This window comes from Lissotriton helveticus, chromosome 2_1, assembly GCF_964261635.1.
Source record: "Lissotriton helveticus chromosome 2_1, aLisHel1.1, whole genome shotgun sequence".
In the NCBI taxonomy this organism is placed as follows: Eukaryota; Metazoa; Chordata; class Amphibia; order Caudata; family Salamandridae; genus Lissotriton; species Lissotriton helveticus.
The window spans coordinates 186,053,499-186,079,510 of record NC_136059.1 but is presented as its reverse complement, the minus strand read 5'-3'; positions in this window follow the sequence as shown (position 1 = coordinate 186,079,510).

Below are 26,012 nucleotides of genomic sequence, written 5' to 3'. Positions count from 1 at the left end.
ATCCAGGGGGCACTGGATGCTCAAAAAATACCAAGAATGTGGTAGCAAGTAATGGAGCTGGTTGCAGTTTATAAGACTTCTAGACAACAGGAGTTACTATTACTTTATACTTACATCAGAAGGATGAACAGCACAGATGACATTACCTGAATTCAGAATTGTAACTGCAGATCACAAGGAGGTCAGTAGCATCGCTTAGCTCAATGACCAATCTTGATATTAAAATTAGCAAGAAACGGTCACCTTGTTGCAGTTCTCCCTCGAAGGAGGTAATTGGTATCAGCAAAGGGCTTGAGGGGGACGAGATTAGGAAATGTGCACAGAACCACGGGACATTCAGGTGAAGCTGGGATACGAACCCAGCTCCGTATCCAAGATGCTGTTATGTTACGTGAATTTGTACTGCGCACAGCTGCCCCAGCCAAGGGGCGTCCCGGCGCATGTCAAGGTAACACGCAACAACCACAGGAAACACAACAGCTAAAAGTAAAAATTAAGGTTAAAACAGGAAAGATTTTATCGCCTTGCGGAAGGAAAGAAGGTCTTCCAGCAACCGAATCTCCACCGGGAGAGAGTTCCAGAGTTCGGCCGCTTTGACCCGGAAGGAACGACCACCGATACGGCACAGCTTGTGTCGCGGAGTGATGGTAAGAGCTTGGCCCAAGGATCTGAGATGTCGAGTGGGGACATACCAGGACAGAAGACCCGTAAGAGTTTGAGGGGCCGTGCCCTTTAGGATCTTAAAGGCCAAGCACAACACTTTGAACTGGATTCTTGCTCTGACCGGCAGCCAGTGCAGCGCTTTCAGAGTGCCGGAAACAGGGCAGGATCTGGGAAGACCAACGATGGCTCTAGCGGCCGCGTTCTGCACTCGTTGGAGGCGAGTGACTTTGGCCAAGTTAGCGCGGACCAGAAGAGAGCTGGCATACTCCAGGCGCCATATAACAGTCGCCTGGATTACCAACTGCCGTGTATGAGGATCGAAAAACTTCAGAACTGGTCGCAGAGCCCGGAGAATTCCAAAACAGCATGCTGCCGTTTTCTTCGTGTGCCCCACAAAACTGAGAGTGGGATCCATCCACACTCCCAAGTTTTTTAATTCTGTCACCGGAAGGGGGGCCGGCCCAAGCTCCGAAGGCCACCACCTGTCCCCCCAGAGATCTGCCCTTCTGCCGACGATTATGATCTCGGTTTTCTTCGCGTTGAGCTGGAGGCAGTTGGCCTTCATCCAGCTTGCCACCGCTCTGAGTCCACTCTGAAACCTGGGAGCATCCTGGTCCGCATCCCCGCTGATCGTAACCGCTAGCTGGGTGTCATCGGCATATGACACCATTGTCATACCCCACTGCCTGACAACCTCAGCTAGCGGTCTCACGTAAAGATTGAACAACGTGGGACTCAGCGAGGATCCCTGCGGCACTCCCTGTTTCAGAGGATGGAAACTGGACTGGAACGGCGGAATCGCAACGCAGAAGAGACGACCATCGAGGAAGGACTGGAACCACTGGAGGGCGGACCCCCCCACTCCAATCTCCTCCAGGCGGTGCAACAGGATGGAATGGGAGACAGTATCGAAGGCGGCGCTTAGATCTAATAATACCAGCGCCGCCGTCTGTCCTGCATCCATCACTGTGCGAAGATGTTCAGCCATGGTGAGAAGGGCGGTTTCCGTGCTGTGCCCAGCACGGAACCCGTTCTGGGTGGGGTCTAAGCTGTTGGCGCGAGTAAGGTGTTTGGAAAGAACCTTGTTCACGTGGGCCTCCACGACTTTGGTCGGCCAGGGGAGCAGGGAAATAGGCCGGTAATTTTCCGGCTTTTCCGGGTCCAAAGAGGGTTTCTTTAAAATAGGAGAAACCACAGCCCGCTTCCAGCTTGTTGGAACCGTACCTGAGGCCAGTGAGATGTTAATCAGGGAGAGTACCGAGGTACGCCCCACAAACAACTGGTCTCTAAAAAGGGCTGGCTTAAGCGGATCGGCGGGCGACCCGGATTTCACCTGCTGCGCCAAGATGGTAAAGCCCTCGGGTGACAACGGGGGTAGCACATGAAGCAGAAAATCTCCGCCGAAGTTGCGTGGAATACCTGCCGGTGCCCTAGTGTCCGAAAAAGTTGAATAGATGTTTTGAACTTTTCCTAAAAAGAACCGGGCAAGGGCCTCACAGTGCACGATGGAGCTCGTTGTTATGGCCGAGGCTCGTTTTGCCACAAGGTCCTTTACCACTTTGAAGATGGTTTTAGAAGGGTTAAGGCTATTGCCGAACTCCGCAGCGTAAAAAGCTGCCCGGGCCCGACATATAGCATGGTGGTAAGCTTTAACGGCAGCGAGATACACAGCCTTCTTCCCGCTGTCGTACACCTTCCGCCACTCCCTCTCCGCTCGCCTACAGCTGCCCTTGAGTATGCGTAAGGCACCATCATACCAGGGGCTTGACTCCCTGGAACTGATTTTCCTAGTTGAAACAGGAATCAGGGAATCAAGTGCCTCGGTGATCCACGAGCAGAACCGGTCGTAGCCTGCATCCGCGTCCTCCAAAGGTCCCAACGGCACTGCCGCGAGGGCCTGATGAAGGTCCTCGAGACTCAGTTTACTCCAGTGCCGTGTGGAGATCGTCCTCACAGGAGCAGAGGAGGGAATTCCCGGCAAGGGGACATGAATGACCACTAAAGAATGGTCTGTCCAGCCGAGCGGGGTAACGGCCGTTACTGAAGCCTCCGTCAGGTTCGTAAAAAACGGGTCCAACGTATGGCCGCCTACATGTGTGGGATGCCGCACTATTTGTTGGAGTTGGAGAGCCTCCAGATCGGCTAAGACACGACACACCGTAGGGATGTTCTGATTCTCAAAGTGCAGATTGAGGTCCCCCAAAATAGAGAAGTTAGCACATCCCAACGCTAGGGGACTTACCGCGTCGGGGAAGGCAGCCCTGAATGCCACTTCGCTACCCGGAGGGCGATAGACTACCATCCCTGAAAGGGAGAACTGGGGGTTGACCTGAATTTTAAAGGTGGCACTCTCGCAGCCTACGATGTTGAGGGCAGACCAACAGCAAGAGAAACTAGATCTTACTGCGAGAGCGATACCCCCTCCCCTAGTCGATCGATTCAAGGTGAAGATCGAGAAATCTGAGGGGAATGCCAAATTAATAATGGCCGTGTCATCATCCTTCAGCCAGGTTTCCGTGATAACCACAATATCAGGGGCCTCATCACGCAACAAATCCCTAACGGCTTGGTGGTGTTGCACTAGAGACCTCGCATTGAAGCTCAGGATGCGCAGAGCATGGGTCTGACGGCCACGACGCGCAGCGGCCGGTAGAATTTTCTGACTGATTTTAGCCGGAAGGTCCAGTGCCCACTGACCACAGGCGCACTGATGAGGGGCACAAAGCGGGTGTATGGGTGCTTGTATACATCTCGGGACAGAACGTCCTAAGACCCGCAGCGTGGCAGCAGAATAAACAATCATAGCGCAATCCCGTGAAGCCGACCATGAAGATGTTTTAGGTCCCTAAAGACCGCCGCGTCCGGCGCGTCCTTGGCGCGGACGGGCGCAGACGGGCAGGACTCAGGTCATGATCCATTCCGTGGTTTGGAAATCGCGCCATGCATTTCTTATCAGCCATCCCCATAATATTAACATTTATTAAAGTTTTTATTGTGTGTATTTATCTTTTCTTCATAGCGGCTCAGGTTGGAAGTGTTTAGAAACAGGATATAACAGCGCTATAAATGGCGGCCACTTAGCGTACAGTACAAGCTGGACGGAGTGGGGCTTATGACTTGCTCCTGTGTGTTGTTTCTTCTTTGAGCCCTCATAAAAAGCTAATTTGTTCAATGTATTTGAAGATCCGCCCGTTTTTGTGTGCCGAGTGGCAGCTTGTAAAAGGCTTTTACTTTCTGGGGCATATGTTTAATTGAATGATTTCTGCATTCCACGTCATATCACAGCATGACACGATGCGAAGACCTCTTTCTGTAGATCTAAAGAGACGGCATCGCCGCTTCATACCCCCAAAAATATTATTCCATAGCACTGTCACCACCACCAAAGGCCTAAGCCAGGATTGGTAAATGTGCCCTGCAGTGGTAACTAGCTCTGAAGTTTTAGTATGATTTACTGAGCTACTGATGCCGAGATGTGTCACTTGTAGGTCACGGGTTTGTTTCTGCAGAGAAAAAAATAACGCACATTACTACGAATGACAAACATGTCATACCAAACTGAAAACTGAACTTGAAACCAAGCTAAAAACTAACCTGAAATTCCAACTCTCTCACCGTGGTTTAAGGCGACCTACTGGGGTTTCGGCTCGGCCGGTTGCTCCGCTTTGCAGACAACAATAACGAAGCCATGGGGAGGGGGGGCGGCACGGACGGGCGCTGAAGCTGAACAGGCATGGACAAAAAGCATAGTCATGACAATGGATTTAAGTATATATATAAAAAAAACACTCAATGATAGTCTGCACTTTCGATTCTATGACTGCAAACCAAAAATTATCACGCGCCCAGGTAAGTGAGAGGAGATGAGAAGAGGGAGGTGGTGAACTAGGACAATGGGAGGGGGCGGGAGCAAAGGTGCAGGGCCAACGGGTAGCACTCAAAGATAGCATCAGATCCTAGAAATACATAGAGAGAAGGAGAGGGCTGAGGGAAGTGAGAAACAGCTCAGGACCATTCTATGCCAAAAAACAGAGGGGCTTATTTATGAGCCCTTGTGTCACTTTTGCGCCGACAGTGCCTCACTTTTTGTGATGCACCAGCTGCGTAAAAAATTTGCCTTGTTGAACCATATTTACAAAGTGACGCATCTAGGTAAACCAGCCACTTTTTTAACCCCTGCGCCACATTATACCCGTGCCACGCAAGAAAGGGTAGTAGAAGTGACACAGTGAAATCTATAAGATTTTACTGCGTCACTTCTAGGACGCAAATGCGTCCATATCTTACGCCTGCCTCATGGCAGACGTAAGACTGATGCAGGCACATTGCACATGGGATTTGCCCATGTTTAATGACCCATTGCTGGAGTTGCGTCACTTTTGTGGCACACTCCAGCAATGCGTCAATTTTGCGCCTACAGATACGTCAGAAATACTGATGTATCTGTAACTCCTTGCGACATGATGCGTCATACTGTAAATATGACTCATCATTGGTGTCGCAAGGAGGGTGCAATGAAAAGTGACACATCGCTGTTTTTTCGCATCGATGCAACACTTTTCATAAATGAGGCCCAACGAGTGCGCCGAACAAAGGATAAATAAACCCGAAGGAAGGGCATATGTGAGGGGGGCAGTCACCAGGAAAGGGAAAACCCTCCCAAAGGCAGGGGACAGCGCATCATTTTACCAATCAAGAGAAAGACATTTTGAAAGGCACATTAAGTAGCAAATTAAAAGTGTTGGGTGTGGCCTGAGGCAAGATAGAGATTACATCATGCCTCGCAGAGCAGCGCATGCGCCCTGCCTCTAGACTCGACCTCAAAAGGAAGAGGCTTTTTGAATTCAACACACTTGAGCCCTGATAAAGTTAAAAAAAATGCTTTGAATGAAACACGTTGGCTAGATGTCCTTTATACAGCCTAGCGCATTTCTCCGCAGCGCTCTAACATTGTGCAGCCTCAAAATTTTAAAAATATCGCGTTTTGTATTTTTGTTAGGATTTTCATTTAGGAGTAGTCTGCCTCGTTTTTAATATTGTTGGCCACGCTCACCTGCACGCTGCCACCTTTACTCGCACCTTAATTTGTGTAAACACCGCATTTTGCGGGTCCCTCGCCAGAGTCTCGATTGGGGGCCATATTGGTTGAGGGCTGAGTCATCGAGCGGTCTAGTCCTCGTTTAGGAGGCTGGACCAACATAAATTGCAGCCATGCCTACGCGCAGCGTCAACGCGCAGCGGGATCACCGGATTTCCGCCTGAGTTCAGCCCGTCTGCGCCCGTCCGCGCTGAGGACGGGCTGCAGGACGGGCTGGACACGGTAGGTACCCTCTCTCCATTTCACAAGGTACCCAGGCAATACTCCATGCTGGAACTCAGGGCACTTAGGCCACTAGCGCAACGGTGTTTTCACCGTTTCTCCCCTGAAGGCATTTTACATTCTCAGCAATGTTTCACATGTAGGACTCCTTTTAGCTGCTCTAACTCACGCCCTACTAGATCACAGTCGCGTTCCTTGCGTCGCCCTGACCCGATTTCTAAAACTGGGTTCCTAGTCAATGTGCGATCGCTAATCAAACATAATGTCGTCTTCCACGATTTTGTGGAAGAAAGACAGCCGGACTGGGTCTTTATCACGGAGACGTGGGCCTCGGAGTCCTCTGGACATGAATTACTCCTGGCCATTCCTGATGGCTATTCGTTTTATAGACAGGACAGACCTCTTCGTAGAGGAGGAGGAATTGCTGTCCTCTGTAAGTCATCGCTTGTTTGTACCATCAAATCATTGTCCAAGCCTGGAGATTGCTTTGAGGCACTCTATTTTAGTATATTGTGCGCCCCATCCATTTCTTTCACTGGAATACTGATCTATAGACCGCCGGGTCCAAGGGCGAATTTCTCTTTACAACTATTGGAAATTTTAGAACCCTATTATGGAAAATCTCAGTTTTCTATTTTGGGTGATTTTAATTTTCATTTGGATGACATCAGCTCTAAGGATACCATGACATTAACTGACTCACTCAGAGCTTTTGATCTTGTTCAGCTGGTGAGCAGTTCTACTCACAAGGCTGGCCATATTCTTGATGGAATATTTTCGAGTGATGCTAGGCAAATCTCTGGATTGCCCTTGCCTTTGGTCTGGACAGACCACTTCGCTGTGCCATTTGATTTTATTTCCTCTGCCCCCTTTCCAGCCAATTCGGCTGCCTCCTCCTTCATTCTCAGGAGAAATTTTAAAAATATTACTGATGACACCATTCTTCCCCAAATTCGGGCTCTAGAATTTATCTCCCTGAAGGGAGTAGATGAGGCAGCTCAAAAACTCACTGATTCCATCACCAGTGCGGTAGAAAAGCTTGCCCCTGCCTCCCTTCGATATGTAGCTCGACAGAAACCCACCGCACCCTGGTTCTCGGAGCGTCTGAGACTTCTAAGGCAGGGCTGCAGGAGTAGTGAGAGAAGATGGAGGAAGTCCTGGGATCCGAAAGACCGAGAATCCCTTAAGTCTGATTTACGAGACTATAAACGGAGAGTTATATTGGAGGAGCAAGAGTACTTTACCAACCTCACAGGTTCCCTAACTTCATCAAGGGAACTTTTCAAAATTGCTGACTCACTATGCTCTCTTCAACTCCCTGACCCTGTGGTCAGCTCTCAGGACCTCTGTAATAACATCTCCGACTTCTTTCACAATAAAATTCTTGACATCCATACTGCCCTGGAGTTACAAAGGCGCTCCCTGGACAAGGATATCCCTTCTGCCATTTCTAACCTAGATTCCATGGGCGAAGGCCCTTCCAAACAATTTGAACAATTTCCTCTACTGTCTTTGGAAGGACTGAATCTCCTACTTGATAGGACTAAATCCTCCTCCCCCATGGACCCCCTGCCGTTAAAAACTTTGAAAGAGTGCAGAAACAGTATTCTTCCACCTCTGCTGGAGGTTATGAATGGTGCCATCACTCAGGGTTCCTTTCCTTCTGTGTGGAAGAAGGCGATAGTGAGGCCCCTCCTAAAGAAACCCTCTCTGGACCCTGGCATTCTTAAAAACTTTAGGCCCATTTCTCTGCTTCCGGCGCCCGCAAAAATACTGGAGTCACACCTTAACCTACATCTCTCCACTTTTCTAGAAACCAATGAGTACTTGGACTGCACCCAGCACGGATTCAGAAAATGTCACAGTACTGAATCCGCTCTCACTGTGGTTGCAGATAACATCCGTCGAAAAGTGGACAGAGGCCAAACCACCATACTGGTCCTACTAGATCTCACAGCCGCATTTGACACCCTGTCTCCCGCCATTTTAACATCTCGGCTTAGGGAGGCAGGGGTCTCTGGGTCGGCTCTGAATCTCCTTAACTCCTTTCTCACGGGTAGAGAACAGAGAGTAAAGCTTGGAGACTTTCTTTCCCCTGCTAAGTCGCTGCAATGTGGGGTGCCACAGGGGTCGGCCCTTAGTCCCACCCTGTTTAACATCTATGTGGCCCCCCTTGCTAGACTAGTAAGATCGCAGGGGATGGAGGTGGTATCCTACGCCGATGACACCCAGATCATGGTGTCTCTGGCCCATTCCTCTGATCGTTTGTCTGCCATTAGCTTTAGATCATGCATGCAGCATGTAGCAGATTGGATGGTCATCAATTCCCTAAAGCTAAATGGCGATAAGACAGAGGTTTTGGTTTTTGGGAAGGACCAAGATGCTTGGTCGAATGAGTGGTGGCCTCTGTCTCTTGGCATCTGCCCCACTCCCTCCCAATCAGCCAGAAATCTCGGTGTGGTCTTTGACACTTCACTCTCCATGAAGCTCCAAGTAAATAGGACGGTGGCCACATGTTGGGGTGTGATCAGGATCCTGAATAGGATCCGTCACTATCTCTCTCCTCAGGCCCGCAAGCAGATCGCAGTTGCTCTTGTAGGATCAAGGCTTGATTACTGCAACTCTTTGTATGCGGAGTCTAACAAAGGTCTTATTCATCAACTGCAAATAGTGCAGAATGCGGCAGCACGTTTTGTGCTGGCCCTTCCCTTAGCATCCTCTGCTACGACTGCCAGGAGAGACCTTCACTGGCTTCCTGTTCAGTATAGAGTCTTCTTTAAGATTCTATGTCTCACTTACAGAGCGCTCAGGGCAGGTCCGGATGATTCTCTTGGGTCTCTGCTTTCACATTATACCCCAACCAGATCCCTACGATCTGCTGGTCTGTCCCAATTGGTAGTGCCGCGTATACGGCTAGCCACATGGGGAGCAAGAGCTTTTTCTGTAGTGGCCCCTAAGCTTTGGAACTCTCTTCCAACTGAGGTTAAAGTACTTCCCTCAATTGATCTTTTTAAAAAAGCCTTGAAGACTTGGTACTTTATCAAAGCTTATCAGTGATGGACTGTTGGGTTGATCTGCTAGCTGTGTCATTTGTTTTAGGCGCCTTGACGCCCATTGGGCTAAGTATGCGCATGATAAGACCTACATCATTCATTCATTCATTCATGGATCGAAAATGAAGAGAGAATTAAGCAGATATTTGGTAATACTATATTGGATTTCCACGGATTACAATTTCTTTCCAGGTGCACCTTTTCATTTGTGGTTTAAATTTATGTCTGCTGGACAGTAGTACCAAACAACAGCAGGTATCGGAAAAGTAGTGTAGGGGACCCTAACTTGTTGAAACTCGGATGAGGTGTGGTACCTGTGGCCAGCCGGTGTTTCAAGTTTTTTTTGCTTCTAAAATGTTTGATTGTGAGTCATCTTCGTCTCCAAAGAGTCCCTATTTATCATTATCTAGACGATTGGTTAGTTCACATCCCAATAGAGGTCAAAACTCTACAACGACTGGATATGACAAAGTCCTCTCTGAACCAGCATGGATTTCTTCTGTATTTTCTGAAATGCCCACATAACCTTCATGGGTGCCAGATTTAGGCAGGCTTTTTTTTTCCAAAAGTGAGAGCAGTCTGTCTTCAGTCCCTTATATCTGTCCTGTTGTCTTTTCAGGAATCTCCAGTGAGATTGTGGAAATATACCCCCGTAAGGGAACACTGGTGCAGGTGCACCCTCTCGTCCACGGGTCCGAAGACTAACAAAGAAGAGATCGGCACTGGAGTGAAGTAGAACAAACCAAGTTTATTAATCACTCATTAGTGGGACCACGTCCGAACAGCACCCTAGATTGTTGTGGGAGGAAGTACTTTGAATAAAAAAAACATCATCCTTATATACTGTTGTTGCAGTGTAATCACATGGGAAGGGAAACTGGAAGAAACACGTTTAAGCATGGAAATAGCTATAGGCAAACAAGGGCAAATGGGTGACCAAGTGGTCAGCAGCTAAGGAGGGGTAGCAAGATTGTTTATGGTGGCAATAAGCAATAACTTGATAACATCTAAGACCAGGTTCACCAGCAGCTGCAGCCCCTCAGCACATACACCAGATTGACCATGTCAGAGAGGTCAGCTAAGGTTGAGGACATAGGCTGGGTGAAAAGGCGAAAAACAGAGAACAAAATGGATAAGACAAAAACAAAATGAACACAACAGTCAAAATGGCTGCCGCTTATGCTAACATAGAATTTACACTTTTCCACAAGATCATCTTTGTGTTCTGATATGGCAGAAGCATGGGTCTCTATACTGCCACCCATTGAAAGCCCTGGTTCCTGTGTCACCAGAAATCAGATTGGAATTTTAATGGTGGTTGGAGACATCAGATCTTTCCTAGAGGATTGTGATGCATCTAGAATATCTAACGGTGCTCACAGTGGATACCAGCTCTCTAGGATGAGGGGGCCACACTGGGCTCTCACTCCTTTCCCGCCACAGGCCTCCAACAGAGAGTCGCAGGTCATCAAACTGAAAAGCTAACAGCAATGTTGTGAGCTTGTGGTAAATAAATAAATTACCGGTACTATTTTTCTATGCTTTAAATGAAAAGGATAGCTCAATAAATGAGAGGCAGAGTCCGTGGTATCTGAGTCATACGGGCTTTAATTAAGTGGCTCGAGCCAATGGACATCGGGTTCCATCACCTACTAAGGTTCAGGAAGGGACATTCAACATTTCTTTAACATCATACAATATATATAGTAAAACCATACAGTTGCATTGAATACAGTAGGCGTAACAAGTGACAAACGAAAGATAAGAACATATGGGCGTGAAAGAAGGCATGCACAGGGCGTACACGGAGGTGTGTGATGTAGACGTCACAGAAGTGTCATAAGTGGGTGGACACATGGAGGGGGTTTCATGGGCAGCTGGAACCTTTAACCTACTGGTGCGCGCAAAACGAGTCATGACGTGTAACTGGGGAGAGCTGGGGGGCGCTGACTTCTAGCACTAGTAGAGGAGACTGAAGTCTGGGATGTCAGAACGACCTGTACCTATAGCGTATCTGATATCTTGTGTTTAGAGTACATGTTGCTTGATTCTAAAAGTCATCAGGGCAAAGGCTACTTGTCACTAAAGGCTAGTGCATGCATATATGTCTTTATGTATTGCGTGGGCTATGATTCTTCTATGGATACTAGTTCAGTAAATCACTTGCATGGAGACAGAAAGACTAGACTGTAGATGGATATGTTTATGCTGTTCGTTAGCTAGGAATGTGAAGCCAGGGAGTTGAACAGATAACTGTAGGCATAACATATTCTTGGCAGGCAGGCCAGGCCTAGCCGGGCACCGCGCTGCTTGGCAGGAAGTAAGGGAAGGGTCAGGGATGCGGGCGGGGCTGCATCTCTAGGAGCATTTCAGGAGACTTGAGGCCTGAATCTGGTGTCCGGATCCTGTGGGGCCTTAGAAACGGGTGCATCTCGATGATTTAACGTGCACTATGTAAAAACGTTGGCAACATAGGCCTGAAAGCCTAATTCAGGTTGCTTTCACGGAGGACTGGATAACTGACATACTAACGTTGGACACAACTGTAAATGCGTCTTTATTATCGGCCATGGAGGGAAAATGCATAGAAATCATGCACATATATATTACATGTTGGGGAACACGTAGGGACACATAGCAGGGCAAAATTCAATTTTCCTCAAGCTTTACAACACTTTAAGCTTATACCAACCTCCAGGGGAGCACCCATTCCCTAATGTGTCCCTTACCCCAGCAATGTTCTGGAAGGCATGCAATAAGTATGGCACTCAATTTGTCAACCTTTTTGTTTCTCTGAATGAATGCTCTCCTGCCAAGATTCTGCTCTTGTTATCCCAAGTAGGGAACTTGTGGTATGGATCTTCTGTTGGTGAAGTGGTCCAAGAGGTTATTGTGTGCTTTCCATCCATTTCCTCTGATGCCAAGGCTCCTTTACAAGATTCAGGAGCTGGCGGAGGATGTGATATTAATAGTACTCTTTTGTTCACAGAGATCATTCTCCATGCTTTGTGCCTCTTGGATTGTTCCATTGTCTTCATCTCCTCTCAGAACCTTGTCTATGTGTCTGCCTCTTGGGACTATCTCTGTTGGTATGGAAGTTCAAAGGGTATGCTTACAAAACAGAGGACTTCTACTTTAAAGCACTTGCCTTCTTTCCACAAGTGGCATTCCTCACATTCAGTATCGGGAGTTTCATGCCCTTGTCCGTATGTGTTTCAATATTTATTGATTGGGTTCCACTGTACCCTTTCCTTGCCTACCTTGAAGACTCAGTTGTTTGCGATAAAGCATTTTCATGAGTCTTTCCAGGATGCTGATATTCTAGCCTCCATATTTACTTTTTCTTACTCTATACCTCCTCCCCATCCTTTGTCTGCACCTTGGGATCCTCCATTGGTTCTTAAAAATATCTAATGTCTGCTGATTTCAAGTTTCATTCAAGGTGGCCTTCCTGGTGGCTATCACTGCAGGCATCCGTGTGGGTAAGATATTCGCTGTATTTTGCGGTCCTCCTTTTTTACGATTAAGAAGATGTCAATAGCATCTTGAACTGAGGTAATGGAGCTTCACTGAAACTGATATGTAGAGGTAGGACACAGGCAACAGACCATACTTCTATGGGACACTATCAGTTTTTATTTGTTAATGAGAATTTTGGTTCAGGTGTTCTTAACTCTGTGAGAATGTAATTGCATCATTATATTATATGGTTAATTTGTGTGTAATTTCATTGATTAATAGATTGGATTCACCATTATGCATTATAATTTTCTCATTTCTTGTATTCAGGTGATTATGAACTTACTTGTCTGAAGGGCCTTGCTATGGTATGTCTCACAAGAAAACGCTGAGACGAGGACAAGGGACATAGAGATAATAGGACCCAGTCTGGGTAAGATAAAATTGTGTGGAGATGGGAGACTTGAGAGTTCTGGTCCAGACATACAAGCAAAACACATACAGGTTCCCACGAAAATGCATTTAGTCACACAAAGATGTAAACAGAAGGTGATAGATGATGCCATGTCATCAAGGATAGATAATGGCCTGGTTTGTAATTGGTTTTATTCATTACTGTTAGTCCTAATTGTCCTTGTCGCACTCATTATGACCCTTCCTCAATTCTAGGCCTCTGACTATGCTTGGAAGTGACAGGAGGATGCTGGGATTGGCAGTCCTGTTGTAGCTCCAGGTGTGGGGTGGTCAAGACTTGCATTTTCAGCACTCCTAATGTTTCCTGTCTGGGAGGTGGTTTTCCCTTCACAAGCAATGGCTGGGACAACGAATAAATGGACTTAGATTACCAACCAGGGCATACATTTATCAAAGGAACTGTACCTAGTGAGCAGCAGCACTAACCGGTGCTATAGGAAAATATGAATGAAATTAACAGGAATGGCAGCACCGCCCCCAACTCCAGAATTATAGGGAGTGGCACTATCATGCTAGGCGTGCTAACGCTGGAAGCATAATGCTGGGCGCGCGAGTGAAGGACTTCGGCAACATAATGTGTCACTGCTGTACATTGGTGGAAGGTAGGAGGCCTACTGGGGCTACAAGGGCCTAGAACAGTGCTTCCCAAACCTTTTAGAACCACAACCTACTTTTTAGCATGGCAAATGTTTGCGACCCATCTAACTTTAAAAGACAAGGCAAAGATTTTTTGACCTAACTAAAGTATCATGTGGTAGAACACTCATTTACAGACAGCACACGTCATTGAAATGGCTATAAATTTGCACGGAGATACAGTTTACTAATAAAACTATATCGCACGCAAATGATAATGTGCGGAAATTGGGTTTCAGTGAATATTTATCATTTGCGCATCATCAAGAAGTGTGTTGATTTGTTTTGACCCTATTAAAATCTTTGTTTTCCTCACACCAGAATCACACAAAAAAATGTGCTGTATTTGTGGTTTATGAATTGCTGGATGAGTACAGTTCATTTACAGGTATTTGCATTTTGTTGTGTGTTACAAGAAATTAAATCCTACAGCCTTTCCTTCCACACTTTCTGTACCCCAGCAAGATTGTCACATAATTCACTTTAGTTTTTCTGACTGCATAGTGAGAGGAGAATGTGAACACCAATACCCATGTTATAGAAAAATAAGCAGCAATTTGCCAGAAGACAGCCTCATCATATTGGACCTGTTTCTCTAAAGCCAGCAAATCTGACAAGATAAATATAGAATTTTAAAGCATCTTATTTTATTGCTTGGACTTTCATGACCTACTAAAAATCTGCTTGCGTTTGGTAAACACTGCCCTAAAAGATATGAGGGGTTTGGCATCTTTGCCTCCCTAGTGGCTGCTTCATCGAAGTCTCCAGTACCGGTCATGTCTTGCTACTGAAAATTATAAAAATAAATAGTAAATTTGGAAACCTGTTTGTAGTTATTTTTTAGATTTTCTTCTCAGAATTATATTTTGGTGCCCTTAACGCGATTTTTAAAAATCTGAAGCACTGATTTTTCATATTTTGTAAATAAACACCTTATAAATATATAAAGACATAGGTCTGTCTGAGTTTTCTTAGGAGCAGGGCTTTCTTGACAGTTCTTAGCTTAAATTGTTTTAAAAACAGAGGAAGAAAAGTGCATTGGCCTATGCCAAATAAATTGTTCTATTAAATTGTTTTATTGAATACAGAATACCAGCTGGCGCTACCCTTGTCTTCACAAAAGGAGGTTGGTTTGGGAGGCAACATCAATTGTATTTTTTAAATGTAATTTAATTTTTATCGTATAGTTACTTATTAGAATTGGCCCAAGATGTTTACTGCAGTGTCTAATAGAATTAGAATTGTAACATTCACAGTCAAGGTGATATTGATTTGGCATGCAAAGATCAATTAATAAATCTATACTACATATTTAAAACAAATGGTGGTCTTTTTCAATTACAGTCATTATGTGTGATGATATGTAGCTAGAATGCATCATTAAAATAACTCAGTTTTTGCCCTAAGGTTTATTACATCGCCAGTAGGACTGCATGAGTGGGCTTTGTAATTAGGATGACACTACTGGGGCAGAAGGAAGATTTATGGGGCATGGGGACCCCATTAACCACTCACCACCAGGGCAGAAGAAATGAAGCACTTGTACGTACACCCAGACCAACATACACACAGACATTTATAAACTACTACAGACCCCCCCAGGCACACACAGACGACATGTAAAGGCGTCTGTGCACACAGTGGCCACACACACACACACACACACACACACAGGTGAACATGGGCAGCTCCCAATAGTCCCAGATCCAGGTATTACTCACTAATACAGTCTTCTTTTTTACTTTGCTTTTAGATACTTACAGTCCTGACATTATAATGGGGCCAACAGGACTACAGATCTCAGACTGCAAAAAAAAACAGGACTGGATGAGATCATTAGGTGCGGAGCAGGGAAGCTTGAGAGAACTTGTCCATACATACAAGCATAATACGTACAGCTTCCTAAGAAAATTCAATTAGTCACACAAAGAGGCACTCAGAAAATTAATAGATGGCTCCATGCCATGAAGGACACTGTTTCCTGTATTGGGCTTTCCTTCAACAATCAGATGCATTCTGGGAGCTGTAGTCTTGATTTAGTTCAACAGAACTAATTGACTAGCGCTGCTTCAAGCAATTACAATCTGATGCCTTCTGGAAATTGCATTCCTGGTTCCCTTTAATTCGATTAGCACATCTAAAAACAATGATCTGTAAAAGAAAAGCCCATGAATGGAACATGGTGTCCTTGATGCATGGAGTCATCTGATAACCTTGGGCCAACACCACTCAAATATTGCCACACCTGCACAGCTGTCCATGTTATGGGTGACAACTTAGTCCTGGATTTCTGGTCAAAAGCATTTTGCATGCTGGTGTAACTATACAATATTCCTTTAAAAACAAGTAATAAGGTGTGACTTGGTTAGTTAACGCAGGAACAATAATATCTGAGGCCCTACACACCTCTAGAAAATGCCAATACCCACCAGGTACACTACCAGTAAATATTGATTATCCCAAGGATCATAGAAAAGTTCTCAATTAACATAATAACATAAAATCAAAAACGCTTGGGTAAAGTGGTCAAACGCCCAAGATATCCCTTACCACTGGGGGAGTAACTAGATCTGTCAGAAGACTCTCTCTCTGTCCTTTTTATCTCTTTGTCAACCTCCCTTCCACTATCTCTCTACCTCTACACATGACTCCCTCTCTTTATCTATCCCTACTTTACCACTCTTTATCTTCTATCTATTTCGACCTCACCTATATCTAGCTCTATCATCTCTCTCTCGTTAAGTTGCTCACACACTTCGGGGCATATGTACAAGGAAGTGGCAGAGTGTGGCTTTAGCCTCCTTGGCTTAATGCTCCACCACTTCTGAAACACAGGGCTGCAAGTATTTTCTAGGATACAGTGTAGCCCTGTGTTTCCCCGTGCTGGCGCTAATTTAACCATCTAGCACCAACGCAGACACACTTGCACCATAGTGCAATGATGCCTGCGTTGCAGGGGAGAAGTGTGGCTCACCGATTAGAGCGGCAGACCCTGAGGCAGAGGTCTGGCCCGGGACCAGGGTTCAATTCCCGACGCGGCAGGGTCTTGGGCTCAATGTCCACGGACTCGATAATTCTCGCCTCGGTGCCTACTCTAATCATGGGTCCCACTCTGCAACTCTGGGCAATAGCTTGCTTAATCTCCACAACGGCCCCAAAAGCGCTAGGATGCATGGCCTCACCTTGGGGGTGCCCAGTAAGGGGCATCTCACAGGGAAAGCCAGGAAGGGTTCCACAGTGGTATACAGCGCCAAGATACCTTCTAGGTGATAGTGCGCTTTACAAGTATACACACATTTACATTTACCTATATCTAGCTCTATCATCTCTCTCTCGCTAAGTTGCTCACACACTTCGGGGCATATGTACAAGGAAGTGGCAGAGTGTGGCTTTAGCCTCCTTGGCTTAATGCTCCACCACTTCTGAAACACAGGGGTGCAAGTATTTTCTAGGATACAGTGTAGCCCTGTGTTTCCCCATGCTGGCGCTAATTTAACCATCTAGCACCAACGCAGACACACTTGCACCATAGTACAAGGATGCCTGCATTGCAGGGGAAGATTATTTATGTACAGGAAGGTGTTCTTTCCTACACATAAACAACCTGAAATTGTGTTTTGTAACTTCTATGTGTGCTGCTTAATGCAGTACACATAGAAGTTGCAAAACACATATTTTTTTTAATTATTGTTTATGTGCAGGAAAGGATACCTTTCTGCTCATTAACAATCAATGGCCTTTTCTGTTTATAAGGGTCCTGCACAATGCAGCACACATGGAAACAGCAAAAACTAGGAGAAATTAAACATTTATTTTTCATTGCGCCAGGGTAAGACCAGGTTTTCCCTGGTCTTAATTTTGGTGCGGCCCCATATTTACGCCACCCTTGTAAATATTGAGCAGCATCAAAATGAATGGGTGTTGCGATGGAACGCCCACCACAACACCCATTGCCAGCCCCTTTCACGCTAAGTATAGAGTGAGTGTAGAGTATTTAGAAGGCAGCGTTAAGCCACGTAAAGTAAATAAGGCGAAGACCCTTTGGCCGCCACAACATCAGGAAAAGTGCCGTTGTAGTGGTGATAGGGACTTGTAAATATGCCGCTTTATCTCTCTATCTACTTCTTTGTCCACAACCATTTATTTTGCTCTTACCTGCACCTGAATGTCTTGCTTCTCTCTGTGTCTCTCCTTTCTCTTGCTGCCTCACCTTTGAAAATGCATTTTTGTATCTTTTCTTTGTGACACCTTGGGCATGCAAAAGTGACAAACAAAAGTGTTAGATCTGTTTCCAAAATTTACTTAGGAATCTGAGTGGTCATGTTCGAGGTTATCAACAACATCTATAACTCTGTAAAGTTAGGAGTTTAGATGTGGTACTGCGAGCTAGCCAAATAGACCAACATTTACTTATTATATTTGAATACTCAGTCTCTGTATTATGAAGTTTTGTTGTTCTAAATACTCAGTACTTCTAAATTTGTAGGAACCGTATAACTCTTTATACAATTAATAAGCAATGATCCACCTTTGGTCAAGGAATAGCCTTTTCCAATTGCGGGGTTTCACCTTACTGCACTCAGTGTCTTCCCAATGTTTTAAGCTGTAGTTATTCTTTTTCATCTTTGTACTGGTACTCGATCTCTTTGACTCTGATCTTTTTGGATTATCTTTAATTCCTGTGAGTAACATTTCATCCTCTCCCACTTTGGTGTCAGCTCCACTGTACACCTCTATTCATTGGTTCCAATCCTATTTTATTAATTCACACTAGGAAGTGTATGTGTACGTAATAGGCCGACACTTAACCCCTCAATCTGTTTTGCTTTTCATACTACTCCCCATAGCTTTCTCACCTGTGTGCTTCTCCCACCCCACCTCATCCCTGTGCTCTACGTTGTTCACTATGTGTCATTTGCTGCCCTCACCTGTGCCCTCCATGTTGCTTGCCTCTACCCACACCCTCAGTGTTGCTTTTGCCACAGCATTTGCTTACGCCACCTGTTGTTTACCCCACCCTGTGTGCTTGTCCTGCCCAATTTGCACATTTTTTTCATTTTATTTGACGATCCAACTTGGTGTGATGCACGTGCCTAACAATAGGGATGGCCACATCATAGGCTATTCTTTCTAATTTATCAATACCTCACAGCATTGATGATGCTGTACAACATGGCTAAAAGCTGTTGGCAAAGCAACTAAGTCTCAAAGGAAAGACATATTTGTTTTGCCTATTCTTGTTTGATATTTGTGATAACTGTCCCTTTTGACGTAATGGTCTATCCCACTTGTGTTAGACTAAAATACAATATTTTCTTCTTTTTCATGTACAGAAAATATTGCTTCTGCTCTGTTTTTTTTTCTGTCCTGATGGTGACCCTTTACTAATTATGGATCGAAACGCCACAGAGAATGGAGCAATTACACACCTCTTTATGTTCCTTTTATCTTTTCGAGCACTGTCACGACATATTAAAAGTTATCCACTTAGGCTGATCTTAGAGCTACTATCACTTATTACATTTTTCTGTATATTAATTTAAAAAAAGATATAATTAACTGAGAAGTTATGTTAATTGATTGTTTCTACTTCAAGTCAATCGATGATTATGTAACTTGCTGTTAGAAATAGGGGTCTCTAGTTAGCAGAGGTATGCACCTTTGTTCAAGTAGGGACCCTTCCTTCTAGTAAGGATAAGGGGATTACACACTTCATTTAACCCCTGCTCACTCCCTTGGTAGCTTTGCACCAGCAGATAGGCAATGTGTGGAGTATTCGTTCCCAATACAAGACGGAAGTCCTCATCCTGGGATCTTCGCCCTCCGCCTGGGACGACTCCTGGTGGCCCCCAGCACTGGGCACCGCACCCAAGCCAACCGACCATGCACGCTACCTGGGCTTCATCCTGGACCCCTCCCTCTCGATGACCAGACAAGTCAACGCCGTCTCCTCATCGTGCTTCAACACCCTGCGTATGCTTCGCAAGATCTTCCGCTGGATCCCGACTGAGACCAGGAAGACTGTCACTCAGGCACTCGTCACCAGCCGACTGGACTACGGAAACGCCCTCTACGCCGGAACCACAGCGAAGCTACAGAAAAGACTCCAGCGCATCCAGAACGCCTCCGCCCGACTCATCCTGGATGTCCCCCGACGCAGCCACATCTCCAGCCACCTGAGGAACCTGCACTGGCTCCCCGTCGACAAGAGGATCACGTTCCGGCTCCTCACCCACGCACACAAGTCTCTCCACGACCTGGGCCCCAAGTACCTCAACGACCGCCTGACCTTCTACACGCCCACCCGCCAGCTACGGTCCACCAGCCTCGCCCTCGCAGCCGTACCATGCATCCGAAGAGCCACCGCCGGAGGAAGATCCTTCTCTTACCTGGCTGCCAAGACTTGGAACTCCCTCCCCATCCACCTTCGGCTGACCCAGGACCATCTCGCCTTCAGGAAACAACTCAAGACCTGGCTGTTCGAGCAGTAGCATACCCCTCCCCCCAAGCGCCTTGAGACCCTCCCGGGTGAGTAGTGCGCTATACAAATGGCATGATTGATTGATTGATTGAATACACACAGTAACCCGTTTAGAAAAATAAATTATCTTTATCTTAACCACGTGTTAGACCTGGCATCTTTAGTGTGGTTTCCCCTGTCTTTTTGCCTCTGTCTCCTGTATTTTTGACGCTGTGCTGGATTTTGTTTTTGCTGGTTTAGATGCTTTGGGCACTTTGCCACTGCTGATCAGTGTCAAAGTGCAAGTGCTCCCTGTGTAAATTGTTATTGTAATTGGTTATCCATGATTGGCATATTTGTATCACCAAGACGTCCCCAAGTAAAGAGCACTGAGTGTGCCAGGGCTGGTGATACAAGTGCTACTAGTGGGCCTGCAGCACTGATTGTGCCACCCACATGATTAGCCCTAAAATGGTGTCTCAGGCCTGCCACCGCAGTGCCTGTGTGCAGTCTGTGAACTGCCATGTCCTCCTGGTCAGTGTCCCCACTGACCAGGCCTAACCCTTCCCTTTCTGTGCATATTGGTCACTCCTATGGAAGGCCCAAGGTACCCTCTTGGGCAGGGTGCATTGTATGTAGGAGGTAGAGCATGTACTAGTGCAGGTGACATGCTCTGGTAGTGAATTACAGGCATTTTCGTTTTTCACTATTGTAAGGCTATCTTGCCCATAGTCTATCATGGGTAATGCTAGCTACAGTGGTTACCTGCATATCTTCCCATAGGAGCAAGATAGGACATACAAGTCTGGTATCCCTGAACTCAGAATTTAATAACACATCTTTTAGGAAAGGTGGTTTTTAAATCCTGTGTGTGAGAACAGCACTTTTGGAAAGTTGCTGTTCTCTTGTCTGACCTTTCTGTGTGCCTTGGCCTGTTTGTGAATTGACTGTCTGGTTTGTGTGCGACAGGGGCTGGGTGGCTCCCAGAGGCTGAGTGGGCCATCCCTGGGCTGAATAGCTCCATCTGCATCTAGAGTGGTGGGAGGGCACCTGGGCTTGAATAGGGCTGTGCCTGCCTTCCACAATGCTGGCTCCAACTCCTGCTGGGCGACTGACGGCCCTGCCTCTCTCTATGAAAGGAAAGGAGAGGCAAGGAGAACAAAGTGCTCAAGGAACACCCAGAACTGGTTCAGGCCGGGCTCAGAGCCCTCCTGCACAAAGGTAACAAAGACTTTTAGGGGTATAAGTACAGGACCCCAGACTACAGGAAATTAGATCATCCTGGAATCAAGAAGGAACCTCTGACAAGGAGAAAGCTGGAAGACTGAAGAAGGAAGACTGTCCTGCTGTGTGCTTGTGGACTGACCTGCAGTTGCTTTGCTGCCAAGGAGAGGGGAAGGACTTTGCTTTGTGCTGTGTCCCCTTGCTTGAAGGAATCTCCAAGGGCCTGAGAAGAGCTGGCTCCCTGTTAAGAAGTCCCAGGAACGAAAGGACTTTACCCCCAGCTTCCCTGAACTCTGCTGAGAGAGTTCTGTCCTTCCCAGAGTGCTTGGGTCAGTTGTGGTGCCTCTGGAAGTTGACCTGTGCTTGGGAAGCCAGAAATCAAGATACTAAAGACTTTCTGCAAAGTTTCACGCATCGCTCACTTGCGGAGCGCATCCCCGTCAGAAGATCAAGATCATTGCAGTGCCTGTTGCAGCTGCAAGAACCGACGCATCCTTCGCTTGCGGAATGCATCGCTCCGGTGCAAGAAAAGTACCATCGCTGCGAACATCGTCGCAGAGCCTGTCATCACTGGGTGAGATCCTCGCACCGCCTGCTTGCGGACCGCATCACATCGCTGCGAGAGACGTCGCAGAGCCATTGCATCGAGGGGCCGCGAGAGGAGAAGATCGACGCTGCGCAGTGCATCATTGCCACACCTGAGATCGTCGCCGTCCCAAAGATTGTCGCAGCGTACCTTTTGCGAGCCATTCCACCAAAACCTGCGCACGGGAATCCACGCAAGGTATCGCATCCCTCCCCATACAGACCGGAGTCATCGCAACACGCCCGCTATGTCCAGCAGGGTTGTTGCATCGCCTCCCCAGGGACTCAGGAGTGACGCATCGCTTGCTTTTCAATGCTGCAGCTTTCACTTGGAACTTTTGTCACATCTAAAGGTACTGTTGGCTAAAACATGATGCAACTGTGGATTATTTTAACGCAACCTTAAGAACACTTTTGAAACCATATTCTTGAACTGTGTATGTTGGATTTTTGTCATTTTGGTCTTGTGTAGTTTAGATTAAAATACCTTTATTTTTCTAAACTGTTGTGGCGTCAGTTTGTGGTATTTTCACTGTATTACTGTGAGTGTTGGTACAAATACTTTGCACATTGCCTTTGATAAGCCTGACTGCTCGTGTCAAGCTACAAAGGGGGTGAGCAGGGGTTATCTAAAAAGTGTATCCTCCTTACCCTGACTAGAAGCAAGGGTCCCTATTTGGACAGTGGTACCTACCTCTATCAACTAGAGACCCCCAGTTCTAACACCACACAAAATCAAAACAACAGAAATCCAACATATATGTATCAAGATATCACTTTTAAAATGGCTACTTCAAAAATAGAACTCGTAGAAACAAAACAACTCCATCTGGAGCTATTGCGAAGTCATGACAGGCACAAATCCAAAGAATGGCACCAAGTCACATGGACTCCCCAAACAACAGTACCTTGGAAATGAAGTTAACAGATGATGCATGGCATAGTGGAGGTGAGGTATCAGTGCTGAGGTGAAGCTGGTTCCTTTGCACCACTGGGGAGGTGAAGGGTCAAGTCTGTGAGGAGGTGAGGCATCAAATCTAGGACAGGGGACGTTAGGTGGCGTAGCTGATGAGGCATCCTTTCCAGTGAAGCGATATGACATCGAAGAGTGTGTGGAGTCACCCTCTTTGGTTATCAGCTCTGTGATAACGTGATGCTGGCAATGACTGTGACAGCATTTGTGCAGCGCTGGCATTGGAAAGGCGGATAACTGCAAGCACCAGAGGGTGTCGGAGCTGCGATGTGTTGTGCACTTCACAAGCGGTGACCCTGCCCTCAGTACAGGTCGGGGCATCACTAGCAGCAGTGCTGACGCCGTCAGAGTTGTTCTTCTTGATTTGCAACACCAACCACACAATTCTCAGGACCCAGGAACTGTACTTGGTGTCCTTTTGTATTACAGGTATCCACAAAGGAGTCAAGGTGCTGGTCAGTGGGTGCAGGTGAAATCTTTGTGGCCCTGAGACTTCAGAACAGGAGGCAAGCACACACAAGCTCCTGGAGATTCTTCCTCAATCAGGTTCACAACAAAGTTCCAGTCTTTGTCCTCTCCTTGGCAGAAGCAGCAACTGCAGGCCAACCCAGCAAAGGTCACACACAAAGGGGTAGTACTCCTCGTTACTGCTCTCCAGCTCTTCTCCTTGGCAGAGGTTCTTCTTGAAACAAAAGTGATCTAGTTCTCTGGGGTTTAAGGTTCGATACTTATCGCCCATTTCTCTTTGTTCTCTTTGTGGAAAGGGTCTCTGAGCCCAGTCCAAACCAGTTCTGTCCTAATTTGCCCAGCTTCTCTAACGGGAGAGGGGAGAGCATTGTGCACAGGAGACACAGCCTATTCAGGTACGAGTGAAACTCCTCCCACTACTCTAAGTGGAGACCAGGTCTATTCAGCCCAGATATGAGTCACCCAGGAAAGGCAGGACCCACCTCAACCCCCATTGTGACTGTCTATAGTGAATGCACATCCCCAGCTCCTGTCACTCAAACACCAGACAGCGAATACACAAAGAGGCAGAGACACACAGAATGGTTGAATTAAGATAATGCCTACTTTCTCAATGTGGCATTTTCAAACACACAATTTAAAAACCATCAAGATGTGTTAGTAAATTCTGGGTTCGAGAGCCTAAACTCCATTTCTCTACTTTTTCCCAATGGGAAGTAACACTCATGTAACGACGTACCTGGACATGTCGAGAGTGAAGAGGACAATGAAAATGTATTCCCCCCTTACATCTCTCCTCTTCTCTGTTTCCAGTCTCCATCAGATTCGAGCATTCAGGACCTGGAGGGAGCCTTTAAGACATTCGACTTCCTGGATTCCCCTACGGCTTATGTGATGAGGTCACATGAGCCAATCGGAATCCCTTCTGACGCCGTCTCCGGCTTGAAATGCAGCTTTCCCCACTGTACGAGTTGAGCCTGGAGGAGTACTTGCAAGGGGATGCCGAGAGAAGCCCAGAGAGTGACATCGAGAGAGAGGGAATTCCTGTGTCCAGGAACGGTTCCTGGCAGCAGATGGAGGTCATAACAAAGACTCCCGCCACAGAGCCAAGGAGGGAGCCGGACCCCATTTGGTGCCACGAGCTGTCCCGCCACGCTCCCTGAGGAGAGTGGCTCTCTGAAGTACGTGGTCGTCTCGGAGGATTACTCGGGAAGGGATCCTTAGACGGTAGCGCGTCTGTGACTGAGAAAGGAGGGGGTTGAAGCTAATTCATGGTGGAGACTGTGCCGCAGACTGCATAAATCTGCGTAGTAGTATAGACCGGCGGCATGAGAATCGGGTGATTAGTACACCTACATCCACTCCTAATCCCACCCACTAAAACTAAGGAATGACAACCTTCTCATAGAGTTCTCTCTTCTTTCTCTGAGGGACGGCATAGGCGAGGATACCAGGAAGGACCAAGCCCCGAACCTGAAGATAAAGAGCACGAACAGAGAATGACGCTCTTGTATACTCTCAAAAATCCATAAAATCGTAGTATAAGACATAAAGCTCTTGATTGTTTGTTTCTCAAGTGCCACAACTCGTAAGTTGTTACAGCACAGCTCCCATGTTCGAAAGGCAGCCTTTCAATTTTGAAAAACAAAATACCCAGTATTTCACTATCAGGACATGTAAAACACACAAGTACATGTCCTACCTTTAACATACACTGCACCCTGCCCAAGGGGGTACCTTGGGCCTACCTGAGAGGGGCCTTACATGTAAGACAAGGGAACGCTAGGGCCTGGCAAGAGGCTGGACTTGACAGCTCGATATGGCAGTTACAAACTGCGTGCACAGACACTACAGTGGCAGGTCTGAGAAACATTTCCTGGGCAACACATGTGGGTGGCACATCCAATGCTGCAGCCCCACTAGCAGCATTTGAGTTACAGACCCTGGCACACTCAGTGCACTTTACTTACCAGTAAATCAAATATACCAATCTGGGAGAACCAATCATAATCACAATTTACACAGTGAGCACTTGCACTTTGACAAAGTGCCCAAAGCTTCTAAGCCAGAAACATCGAAATCCATCACACGGTCAAAAATACAGGAGGTAGAGGCAAAAATATAGGGTAAACCACGCCAAGGATGCCCAGTCTAACACTGATTCTGCTGGGAACTGTTGTTCACCATGCTCACCTTTATCTTCATTATCTTTCTCTAGCTCTCTATTATGTTGAATTTTATCTTTCTCTACCTCAACAAAAATAAAATCCCCATCCTTTGCTGTACCTCTCTTCTCTATATAGCCCTCTATGACTATCTATGTCACCTCTCTTTAGCTGCCACAGCAGAATTTCTCTCATGACACTCTATTTACTTCACCTCACCTCTTCTACCCCAATCCCTTATTATCACTCGCTCTCTACTTATCTCTGTATCTCCAAGTACCTACCTCCTCTTGACTCACTCTACCTCACCTGTCTATCTCATCTCTTTCATATACCCTTCTTCAGCCCATCTCCCACTCCGATGGGTTCCAAAATTGAATTCCACTCTTTTTGTTGCTATCTAGCAATGTTCACAATTTTTAGGTTTCAGCAGAAAGTATTTTTCTTCCTCAAAATAATATATTAAATGAAAGGCTTAGCCCAGAATGATATCCATCGTTTGTATTTTATTTATTTCTTATATCTTGAAAAT